The sequence below is a fragment of the Pygocentrus nattereri genome, chromosome 2 (assembly GCF_015220715.1).
Source record: "Pygocentrus nattereri isolate fPygNat1 chromosome 2, fPygNat1.pri, whole genome shotgun sequence".
Lineage (NCBI taxonomy): Eukaryota > Metazoa > Chordata > Actinopteri > Characiformes > Serrasalmidae > Pygocentrus > Pygocentrus nattereri.
The window spans coordinates 26,177,223-26,188,798 of NC_051212.1; the positions used below are offsets into that span (position 1 = coordinate 26,177,223).

The following is an 11,576-nucleotide window of genomic DNA, read 5'->3' on the forward strand; positions in this document are numbered from 1 at the left end:
TAGGGAAGAACAGAATACACACTCGTACAAAAGTGCAAACAATTCTGTGGGTTAAGAACGCATCATAAATCTGTCAACTTTTACTTGGCATCTATTTCAAAAACGAAAAAAGAAAAAAAGTAGGAAGATGTTGGGGAATGAAAGTCCCTCTTATGAACTTCTAAGTGTTTGTTTTCCTAAGAAAATCTTCATTGTTTATTATACACATCATAAACAACGCATGAGAGATTTTTGAATGTGTATTAACTTAATTTCTGTTTAGTTAATCCACTCAGAGGAGCAACAGAGAGGAAAATCATCAAACCAGGCATTTAAAATTTAGTAAACAAGAACTAGGTGATGGTGGAAAAAAACAGGGAAAAAGCCTCATTGGAAATTATGATAATTGAGTGGTGACAGATGAGGATGGGCAAGAGGAGCAGAAACTATGTCTGTAAATTTAGACTCTGACTTCGTCAGTTCTTACAGCCTAAGAAAGTATGGGTCTGTTAGAAGGTTGAAAAAACATTTAAGATTATAATGATTTCAAGTATACAATTTCTTCTTAGAATCTCTTAAGAAAATGGTTAAGAAAATAAAATAAGAATTCATAAGAGGTTTTTTGAAGAGTAACAATTTTTCATAACTTTATGAAGTTCTGAAAAAAGACACTTTTTGACTCCGGCCTCCTGTCTGACAAACACGGTCCTGCATAAAAATTAAACTTCTATTTCAGATCTGAAGAATATAGTAGCAGCAGACAGAAAAACTAACCAGGAGCACACAGCCGTTGGAAGTGAGACGCAGATTAGATAGCCAAGGGCTACCCTCAGATGACCGAGGCAGGCACAGTCATGTTTCGTCTTTGGACATCAGTGGAAGACGAAGTCCAGGAAGACATTGTGCAGCCCTGGAAGATGGTGGCAGCGACAATTCAGAGCGCCGTGGATTGGTCTTAGAGGCCAGAGGCAGGGGCAGTCTGGATAGTCATGGTTAGGACTCACATATTGGAAGTAACCAGAGTTTTGCTGATTGCACATATTTCTTTTCTCACTTCAAGTTTGCATTTTTTGTAGATTGGAAACTTGAACCAGACTTGAAGCTGATTTCACAAGAGATCCGCAAGAGAGAGAGAGAGAGAAATGCTGACCTTTTACAAAAGGCATATTTGCTGGGCTCGTCCATTTTCAGTCATCCTCAGGGGTATGTACAGTCTGTGCTTTCACTCTAATAGACTAAATAGACTGTAATAGACAAAAAAAGCAGCATGCACACTACAATGTCAGTACCATGTCCAAGGACCAAGGGCCACCACCCAAATAATCTATATTCAGTGGTGGTACTTTGGGGTCTCTGTTCAATAATAAATGGCTTGGAAGGGGGGCTGGTATGTGTGGATATACGTGTATGTATGTACTTATATATGCATACATATGTATATGAATGCATGCATGCATATATATTGTGTGTGTGTGTGTGTGTGTGTGTGTGTAGTATTATTATTATTATTATTATTATTATTATTATTATTATAATATAATCAATGCCTTCATCTTGCAGGAACTGCTGACATACTCCAGCCCCATGAGGTCTAGCATTGTCCTGCGTTAGGAGGAATCCAGGGCCAACCGCACCAGCATATGGTCTCACAAGGGGTCTGAGGATCTCATCTCGGTACCTAATGGCAGTCAGGCTACCTCTGGCGAGCACATGGAGGGCTGTGTGGCCCTCCAAAGAAATGCCACCCCACACCATTACTGACCCACTGCCAAACCGGTCATGCTGAAGAATGTTGCATGCAGCAGATCGCTCTCCACGGCGTCTCCAGACTCAGTCACGTCTGTCACATGTGCTCAGTGTGAACCTGCTTTCATCTGTGAAGAGCACAGGGCGCCAGTGGCAAATTTGCCAATCCTGGTGTTCTCTGGCAAATGCCAAGCGTCCTGCACGGTGTTGGGCTGTGTGCACAAACCCCATCTGTGGACGTCGGGCCCTCATACCAACCTCATGGAGTCGGTTTCTAGCACATGCACATTTGTGGCCTGCTGGAGGTCATTTTGCAGGGCTCTGGCAGGGCTCCCTCCTGTTCCTCCTTGCACAAAGGCAGAGGTAGCGGTCCTGCTGTTGGGTTGTTGCCCTCCTACAGCCTCCTCCATGTCTCCTGGTAGCGCCTCCAGCCTCTGGACACTACGCTGACAGACACAGCAAACCTTCTTGCCACAGCTCGCATTGATGTTCCATCCTGGATGAGCTGCACTACCTGAGCCACTTGTGTGGGTTGTAGAGTCCGTCTCATGCTACCACGAGTGTGAAAGAACCACCAACATTCAAAAGTGACCAAAACATCAGCCAGAAAGCAGAAAGGTACTGAAGTGGTCTGTGGCCCCCACATGCAGAACCACTCCTTTATTGAGTGCGTCTTGCTAATTGCCAATAATTTCCACCTGTTGTCTATTCCATTTGCACAACAGCTGTGAAATTGATTGTCAATCAGTGTTGCTTCCTAAGTGGACAGTTTGATTTACATGGAGTTATATTGTGTTGTTTAAGTGTTCCCTTTATTTTTTTCAGGTGTGTGTGGACACACACGGATGTATGAATTTATGTAAGAGAGACACGGATGTAGGGCTGAACGATTAATCGTTTTTTAATTGAAATCGCAATTTGAATGGACGCGATTTTCCAATCGCAAGAGCTGCGATTTGAATGAGCCAATAGCCTGTAAGTAGGACCAGGGAAAAAGTCTACCCAACAACAAAAAAAAACGCGTGAACGGCCTGCTGTTGACCAATCAGAAGCCACTAGTCATGCACATCCCTAAGGCAGAAATCGAAAGATTAACCTTTCATCTGAGCAACCGTGCGAGGCCCAAAGTCCAGTGGACGAGTTGGTACCAAAGAAAATGGCACATCGTGTGTGTGGGAGCATTTTGGTTTCAGGAAAACTGACATTGGCCAAAAACAGGTACTGTGCAAGACGTGTGGAGCATCGGTGCTAACCTCACGAGATGACACCACTAACCTCTATCAACACCTGAAGAAACATCATGGACAGCTGTACGATGAGTGCGTGTTAAAAAGGTCCAGTGATGAATCCCTACCTCAGGCACATTTATCTGGTACCACGGCCAGGCAAACTTCTGTTACACAGGCCTTCGACCGCATTGCGCCATATGAAAAAAGATAACCGATGCTATCGCAAAGTACATGGCTAAAGACATGGTACCGATTTGGTGTCCAAAAATAGCTTTCAAAACTTTCTCTTGACTCTTGACAAAAGATACCAGCTTCCATCCCGCACATACTTCAGCCAAGTCGCCATTCCAGAACTGTACACTACATGTAGGAACAAAGTTGAAACGGAGCTGAGAAGTGTGGCGTATCACGCAACAACGACAGATATGTCGAACCGCTGAACCTTACCAAAGCCTCACTGTTCACTTCATAAATTAACATTTTGAATTAAAGATGTGAAGGATATGTTCTCTACATACTTCATACTTTTCTCTTGACCATACGGGAGAGAACATCGCGAATGGATTAAAAGACGCGTTGGCCAACTGGGGTTTAAATGACGAGGGGCAAGTGTGCATAACCACAGATAACACGTCTAACATGATAAAGGCAGCCGACATAAACCAGTGGACCAAAACTTTCCAAAATTGAGCAGGCAGGCCCGCAAATATCTTTGTGCACCAGCAACAAGTTCACCCTCAGAAAGGCTCTTTAGTGCAGGAGGCAACATTGTGAAATGTCAGCGTTCATGGCTTAAGCCACAAAAGGTGGACATGCTCATCTTTTTGGGAAGAAACCTGTGATCACTGGTTTCTGTCTGTACATGCAAACATTTGATGATGCTACTTTTGCCCTTAATGTGATTTACTGCCAAGTTTATTTTGTAAAAATGCTCAGAGTTTAACATATAGCTGTGATATTTTGCTTATTTCAGCTTTTCTACTAATGCATGACTGTCCACTGCTGACTAGTCAGTTACTGATGTTGCAGTTAAACCTTTATGTGAATTTCTGTATATTTTGTTGTTCTTTAAAGGTGTTGAGTTTTAAAAATAAAACACACAACTGCATTTAATCTGACAACCCTGGGAATATTTTTTTATGTAGAAGTTTATAATTATATTTGATATTTGAAACACTAATACAGGTTTAGGATTTAATGGATTAAAAATAATCACCATTTAAATCGCAATATTCTGTGGAACAATCGCAATAAGATATTTTGCCCAAATCGTGCAGCCCTACACGGATGCATGCATTTTTTTATGTGAGAGGGAGAGAGAGACACAGACACGGATGTATGCATTTTTTATGAGAGAGAGAGAGAGACGGATGTATACATTTTTTTTATTTGAGAGAGATACAGACCCGGATGTATACATTTTTTATTTGAGAGAGACACAGACCCGGATGTATATATTTTTTATTTGAGAGAGACACACAGACAGGGATGTATACATATATATACCTACATACACTCAGAACACTCCGGCTCCGACTTACCGTTCCTGCTTTGGGATCTGCGACGCAAACGCAACAAGGATTTTCAAACAGCACTCGCCTTTTATAGCCTCCGCGACTGTGACGTCACCGCTGCCCGAACGCCCCGCCCACATTTCGTCACCATGGTTACATGAAAACAGTCGAGCAGCATCAGGTTTTTACTGTAAATGAATGATTTCCCAGACAGTATCAGCCGCTGGATCCGCTCAATCTATGGTAAACGGCCACCTCAACTCCAGTGACCAACAGTGATGTAATATAAAATCTTAGCAAAAGACTAATATATATAAATAAATATAAATATATATAAAATAATAAACAGATCCTTAATGTAACATTGAGTCTGAGACTTCCGGTGTGACGCAGCATGGTGTAGCCGTGTTTTTGCAGCTCTCCGCCGATCGGAGTTTTATTTTAATGTTTTGAGGCTCGTTTGCACTTCTTGGTTGGTTTGTCACTGCACTTAATGTCTTTCTGAACTTTGTGGACTTGTTTGGTGGACATTATGCCTCCAAAAGCCGCTAAAGCTACCAAAGATCCCGGTCCCTCTCAGCTGCTTATACGGCCAGCTCTCCAACACACAGCCTCGCCGTCGAGAGCCGTTACTCGCCCTACGGCTAAGTACCTCACTCCGGTTGAGACGCTGGACACCTCCACGCTGAGATCTGAGATCGCGCAGGCTGTGGCCGAAGACCTGAGGGCAGTGATAAAGTCCGAGCTCCACGACATGAAGGTTGAAATTATTCGCGATTTCACTGCTCTAAAAACTGAGGTCTCAACTCTGAAATCCACGGTGTCGGATATGGAGCACTCGTTGACCACGTACTCAGGGGATGTGTTAGCACTGGATGCTAAATGTGATGAGCTGGATTCCAGGTCTCGCCGCCAGAACATCAGGATCGTCGGTGTCCCAGAGGGGGAGACGTTCTCGCTCACCAGCTCTGCAGTGTCAGAGTTGCTGCCGCAGGCCTTTGACTTGGACAAAGCTCCTGCACTGTAAACCCTAACAAGTTAAGTTTACTCAAATTATTTGAGGTAATTCGTTGAATTAAGTTTCGAAACTCAGTTTTTTTTGTAATTTGTAAAACTGTATTGAGTTGAACAAACGCATGTCTTTAAGTTCAACAGACAACCCTAAGTAATTGACACTCAATATGTACTGGACCTGTAACTTAACTTTTTAAGTCATAGTAACTATTCAAGGTCAAGTTCAAAGTGTTTATTGTCATATGTACGGAGGAAGCAGGTTTCCTTATATACAATGAAAAGCTTACTTTGCTCCTCGCTAAGAATGCCAGATATAACATTAAAAATACAAAGAGTATATATACAACCATATATATTAATCAAGAAATAACGCAATGTATAAATTGCAGTGGTATGGATGGATAGTGCTGTGCCTTGCCGTGAACGTGATTATCTGCAGCAGAAATGAGTAGTAAAGTGCAATAGTGCAATTGTAAACATGTGCTACAGTTAAAGTGACAGTAGTTGCAGGTTATTCCTGAGGAAAGAGTTCTTTACCAGTGGGATACACATCACACGTCTGTACCTAAGTCTGGCAGACCGAAGTGTGAATAGTTATTTCTGATTCAGAACTCTGATTGCGGTGGGGAAGAAGGAGTTCTTTAGTCTGGAGGTCTTGCACATCATGCTCCTATACCTCCGGCCTGAGGGCAGAGGTTTGAACAGACCATGCTGGGGGTGGGTGGGGTCTTTGATGATGGAGGCAGCTTTCCTTTGGACTCTATGGTTGTAAATGTTCTGCAGAGAGTGCAGTGGAGAATTGGTGATCTTCTCTGCAGTCTTCACCACTCTCTGTAGGCATTTACGATCCATCACGGTCAAGCTGCCGTACCACATGGTGATGCAGCTGGTCAGAAGGCTCTCAATGACGCAGTTGTAGAAGTTGCTGAGGATCACCGGAGACATCCCAAACCTCCTCAGCCTCCTCAGGAAGTACAGCCGCTGTTGAGCCTTTCTGACTAGCTGCTTGGTGTTCAGTGACCATGTGAGGTCTTCACTGGTGTGGACACCCAGGTATTTAAAGCTATCACTGCTGTGTCGTCAGCAAACTTCAGGATGATGTTGTCCTTGTGGGAGGCGACACAGTCATGGGTGAACAGGGTGTAGAGAATAGGGCTGAGGACGCAGCCCTGTGGAGTGCCGATGTAGGTGGTGATGCTGGCTGAAGTCCTGTTGCTGATCCTGACAGACTGGGGCCTTCCAGTCAGGAAGTCCAAAAGCCAGTCACAGAGGGTGGGGTGCAGGCCGAGTGTGGAGAGTTTGTGGGTGAGTTTGTGTGGGATGACCGTATTGAACGCTGAGCTGTAGTCAACAAAGAGCATCCTGATGTAGGAGTCTTTGTTTTCCAGGTGGGAGAGGGAGTAGCGAAGGGCAGCAGCGACTGCGTCCGAGGTGGATCTGTTGTGACGGTAGGCGTACTGCAGGGGGTCCAGCGTGTCTGGTATACTGTCTTGTATGTGGGCCAGCACCACTCTCTCAAAGCACTTCATAATGATTGGAGTGAGTGCTACTGGTCTGTAGTCATTCAGGCTGGTGGGGGGGGCTCTTCTTAGGAATGGGGACAATGACTGTCCTTTTGTAGCAGGTGGAACAATGCTCTGGCTGAGAGAGAGATTGAAAATGGAGGTCAGTACATTAGCCAGCTCGTTCGCACATGCTCTGAGGGCCCGCCCAGGAATCTTGTCTGGTCCTGGTTCTCTGGGGTTGATCTTTCTCAGAGCTCTGCAGACCTGGCCTGTTGATACTGACAGAGGGGGGGACAGGGGTTGTGTGGGCTGTGTGTGTGTGAACCTCCCGGTGCTAGTGCTGGAGGTTTCGAAGCGGGTGTAGAAGGTTTGCACAACTGATCTAACTTGCTTTTGTAAGTTTATTGCAATTATTATAAAAACTCATCAAAATATGCACATCGTACTGGTTTTATACCCAAAATATTCTAAATTCAGGTGGCACTAATATTACAACTGCAAAAACATCCAAATTACATAAAGTCAATGGTATCAAATCTTATTTATTGGAAAAGAGCAGCAGTTTCATAAAACTGAAAAAGGTAAAAGCAACTCACAAAGCTCCAAGTTGTGCAAATGTTAACCTTAAAAACATTTGGTTGATTTTACACTTTACTTCAAATTAAACTTCAAGTGAACAACCTGGAAAATTTATCAATTCTGGTGCAATCACAACATAACCCACAAGATCTGTAGTGCTGCATATCTGGTACAGACATTTAATATACTGAGCCTTTTATCTGTCATTCCAGGAACTGTGTATAATCGTCAAAATAAGACAGTGTTGATATACAGCCTCATTTATTCGTACCCATACTTTCTTTTTTAAAAAAATGGACATCACTCAGAGGCTCCAGCACCCCCCCACCCCAAGACCCAGAAGGAGAAGCAGCTTAGAAAATGTGTGTGTGTGGACATCACTCAGACAAAAACTTTCAAAACTGAGTGTTTGCAAAGAAAATACGAACTATGACCTTACATGAATTATTCCCTGTGTTAATCTGTTGAACACTGCTCCAAGAAATTAAAGTGGCTGATGTAAATATTTTCTCTTATTAGTCAACAAGAAGCTTTCTGTTGTAGTGCAGGGAGAAGCAGACATGAAGCATAAACAGTAATTCTGAAAATTAACTGAACATAAATATTCAAGAAAGAAATTGACCATATAAATTGGCACTGCCCAATGAAAACATGTATCTCAAAAGTTCCAAGATATTAAATTTGAATGTAAAGAAAAAATGTTTTACTCCAAATATTTTTGGAGCATTTCTATTGGTCTGTTCATCCTAAATTATTTATGTAGTATAAAGACCAATTGCTTTGTGATACAAAAAATACAAAAGACAAAAATTAAAACATGTTTTTCATTGTACAGCAGTGCTAAATTAGAACATATTTACTATTTTTCATTGTTTCATTTTGTTGTTTCCTAACACTCAATCAAAAAAAAAAACAGATTATCATTGATGATCAGTTTGCTGACCCAAAAACTAGCAACTGGTAACTAATCAACTGTTTTACAGAAGAAGCTGGTTTAACAGGGACTGCAATTTTGGTTTTAGTTTATTTTGGCCTAAATTGAGTATTACCCGCTGGATGAACTCAAATGTGTAGCTCATACACTTTGGGTAGTCAAGGTGTAATGCATAAGTGAGCCCAAAGAATAGGCACATAGCTTGTGGGAGGTCGTGAAGATTGTCCATGACAACTTTACCCTCCAGGATGATTCCCACGGACAATGAATTCAAGCACAGGGAGTTTGGTGGGTGCCCTCCTTCATCACGTAGCAATACTGCTGAACGTCTGCTCTTCATCAGCATCCTAAACAAAAATATGTCATAACAGTCATTCAAACACAATGCATTAAGTTACAATCCCAAATGTGAAAAAGCTGGAGCAGTATGGAAAATGCAAATAAAAAAGAAAGCTTTCTAAAACTTACTTAGACTTCTATTATTGCAAACAGAATAAAATGTTATGGCTTCTCTGGCCAACATAATATACATCCATTTCTGACATTCAGGCCTGCAGCATATAAAAGTTGACACAGGGCCACTTGGGGCTAGTAAAAAGGTACAAATATAATAATGAGGTGATTTGAAAGAGGTGACCAATCATGATTTGGGACACATGCGACATCCAGGAAAGGTCTAGTCCTTCACAAAGCAAAGATAGGCCGATAATTGCCAGTTTTCTAAAAAGTACATGAGAAAATGTTTAAAAACAATATTCCTCAAAGAAAGCTAGGAGGGGACTTTGGTAATTTCACCCTCTATGGTACATAACATAATTAAAAGATTGCAAATGATGATTACAATCACCTTTTCAGATCAAAAGTTTATTTCACCTCACTACTAGCCCTAAATTGCCCCCATGCCAACTTCTTTGAAATGTATTACAGTCTTAAATGGCAGGAAAGGAAAGTTGACTAGAGAAAAAACTTGACATATCTACTGTCTGCAATAAAATACAAGTCAAAGTAAATTTCACAAATCACTGCTTTCTTTTCTATTTGTAGTTGTATTACAAATCATTTTATTGCTATTAATCCCACACAACATGCCAATTAAAATGACTATAAATGTCATCAATCTTGTGGAAAGGTTTTCCCTGAGGCCCAAATGAACCTTTATATCACAAAGATCAAATGATTTTACAAAAAAAACTAAATAAAATGACTGTCAAATTGTAGTAATCACACATGAAAGCTAGAATGAAACAAAAGCAAAGATTTTACACTGTCATTTAAACCATTAACATTCCAGGCTTATTACATGCAAAGGCTTACTATTTACTAACTACAGGGACTTCAGTTCAAGCTAATAGAGCTTTTCTTAGGTTACTGAAGTGTGTAGTAACACTTGGCTAGTCCCACACTGCACAGAAGTACACTAGACACACAAGCATATGAATCATGTGTTAAAAACAGAGCTCCAATGTCAGAAGTGCACACATTAGTGTAGTACGTAAAGTACACTAATGTGTAGTTTGAGACACAGATTAGATGAGTAAACCAGAAGTGCGTGAAGGGAACTACTGTACCATTCAAGTTAGAACAGAAAATTTAAATACAGAGCGGGCGAATAAGAAATCAACTTCAATTTCACATCAATAAAAGTTTTTAATATCTAACAGCTTTGGCGATGTGGGTAGCCATTTTATCCAATTTTTCTAAAATCTCAACTTTTTCAAACTTGACAGATATCAAGCTTAATCTGAGTCTTTTGGGGAGACACTTTTCCACAGGACTGATGGCATGTTTCACAAGACAGTTTGTATGGGACTAATAATCTACAACATACCCAAATGTTCTGTCCATTGCTCGTAACTCTTATCAGTTGTGACATTAGAAACTGATCCTTAATTATTATAAGCATATAAGCATTAATATCACTTAAGGACACTCTGTTGATAGAATAGTGTGGGTTAGCAGCAGGATGCCTGACAGAATGGAAATCTTTTACCTCGTGGAAAGTTAGTAAACAAACAAACAAAAAAATCAACCTTATAGCACTTCTTCTCATGTACTATTGCTTAAACTTTCACAGAATCTTTCAGCGACATAAACAAAAATATGAAGCTCAACTTACAAAGCATGTCTTGAAGAAATCTTGTGGATTATCCCCAAGGATGACGGGGAGTCCTCTTAATGCTAGGGTTCGTAGGACTGTTGGCTCTGAGGTCTTGAGGGAAAATAAAACAATGATGGACATCAGTATATATCCCACTTGCAAAATCAGTTTTGGTACACATTTTGCAGTTTCTGATTGCAGGATCATACTGGTTTGCTATTTTTGAATGGAGCCTATCGATGCTGTCCAAAGAAAATCATGTAGCTCCATTTACATTTTTATTGTTGCACAATTTGAACAAAGCAGATGGTCATTTCACTGTGTAAATAGTTTAGAATAAACAGACTACTAGAAATGCTCTAACAGTACTTGGAATAATTTTTTGCATTAAATTTCATTCAAATTGAAGACATTTTTTGCCTTCTCCTGGAAATCACTTTGGATATCAGTGTTATGCATGATGTGGTAAGAGACTTGACTGGTGGTCAACAGTGAAAACAATGGTTGACATATTGTGCATGAGAGTACCTAATAATGCAGACAGTAACTGTAAGCTGTGTGTTCTTAATAGTGGCTAATAAGTGTATAACAAACTATAGAATAGAAAACAATATCCAAGTGCGAATAATATATACACAAACCTTGGCTTTCTGTAAAAACTTTGACAGAATCTGTCCAGTAAGTCCCCTCTTGGTTCTGAAAACCTCAACGAGTCGAGAGTTGTGTTGATCAAAGCCTTCATAAAAGTACTGCTTTAAATCAATCCCAACAATTCTAGTGAATTCCATGTAAATGCATTCCATGTAAACCTTACAGAGAGAAGAGGAAAAAAAAAAAAATGTGTCCAAAAGACATCTTTACCTTTCAGATAACATTCAGTCACCAAAGCATACCTGATTTTCTAGGAAAAGAACAGGCCATCGTTCCACCAGTTAGCAGATTGCAGGTTTTTTCTCCACCACTTCTTTTCGTTGAAGG

At 40.9% G+C, this 11,576-nt stretch overlaps 1 long non-coding RNA gene across 1 annotated transcript; it reads left to right on the forward strand.

Annotated features, from left to right (window-relative positions):
* The first annotated feature begins 769 nt into the window (after positions 1–769).
* LOC119265246 lies at positions 770–1,598 on the forward strand. Its single transcript, XR_005131526.1, has 3 exons — positions 770–971; positions 1,056–1,182; positions 1,540–1,598. It is a non-coding gene; the product is annotated as an uncharacterized LOC119265246 (long non-coding RNA).
* The last annotated feature ends 9,978 nt before the right edge of the window (positions 1,599–11,576 follow it).